Here is a 1,420-nt window from a genome sequence, read left to right as displayed (position 1 = left end):
TTCATTAGTGAATTGAGATTTAGTAAGCATTCTTGAGTTTCTAAATTAACACTCCAATTTTATATGCTACAGAGCTATTAATTATGTATCTGTTCTTAATTATTTATCTCAAAATGTATCCAAAGCATCAAGTTCCCGTTTTAAGAATTCTGATGATTATTTCTGCTTATTTTTGGACCACAGTCATGATGCTTAACAAATAACTTGACTAAATACTCAATTTCTTTAGTTAGGTACCATCTTTAACAGGATCCATCCTTCTTTTCTCAGTAGTGTTTACTCTTATGAATTATTGTGACCTACACAAGGTTTCTAAAAGTACCGTGAAGTTATAGAAGGTGTGCTCCAGCAAAATCCATGTGACATTTTTTTTATCAAGTGAAAATGAGGCATTTTCCTGATTGGCAGTAGAAAGGCCCCAACTTTCCTGTGAATAATACTTTCTTAGTTTGCAATATGGGCTTGAGAAATAGTCTTCTTTTAAAAAATCTCAGTCAAAGAATATAATTCATAATCTCTCTTTGGGGAGAGGTATTACAATATTGCTATTTCTTTATGTGCTGAATAAAACTCCAGATTTGGAATTCTATTGCCCTTTTGTATTTTGGCTTCCCTACAGTCCTTTGGGGAGCCGTAACTGGTAACAGCATGATCCTGGAAATGGCAGAGTTGGGGCGGTTCCCGCAGAGTGAAAGGCCCCCAGTGAGTGCCACGTTTTGGTTAATTGACCCAGGGGCATGAGAATCCTGGCAGCAAATGTAGAATTGGTTTTTGAATATCTGGTTTTGGGTTTGTATTTACTTCTTCTGCTTCTTTCTCCATCTTAAGTTCTGTTTCTGAGGAGTTTGATTTTTTCAATTTTCTACCTCTTGTGGTTATATTAAAAACTTATTATAAGACCAGTACATACTCATAGTAAAAAATTCCAGCAGCAGAAGAAGGTTATACAAGGAGTCTTCAAAAAGTTTATGGGGAGATTCATGTTATCTCTCAGTTCCATTTTTCCAAGAACTTTTTGTGAAGGACCCTCTTACAGTGCATGTGGATGGTTCCCCCCCCCCCATCCCACATCACTCTTCACAGCATACACCATTTGTTGGTGCTTGGCTCTTGCACTGTAGACATTTTCCATGTGAACACACCTGCTTTAGTCCATTTTGTGTTGCTATAACAGAATACCTGAAACTGGGTAATTTATAAAGAACAGAGGTTTAATTGGCGTACGATTCTGGGACAGCTGCATCTCGCATGGGTCTCCGGCTGCTTTTACTCATGGCGGAAAGTGGCAGGCAGCCAGCGGGTACAAGCAGATCACATGGCGAGAGCAAGCAAGAGAGAGGAAGCAAGAGAGAGGAGGTGCCAGGGTCCTTTAAACAATCAGCTCTCACGGGAACTAATAGAGTAAGAACTCACTCACTAC

Source organism: Galeopterus variegatus, unplaced genomic scaffold (genome assembly GCF_000696425.1).
Source record: "Galeopterus variegatus unplaced genomic scaffold, G_variegatus-3.0.2 Scaffold4203, whole genome shotgun sequence".
Taxonomy (NCBI): Eukaryota; Metazoa; Chordata; class Mammalia; order Dermoptera; family Cynocephalidae; genus Galeopterus; species Galeopterus variegatus.
Note: the sequence above shows the minus strand (reverse complement) of the source record.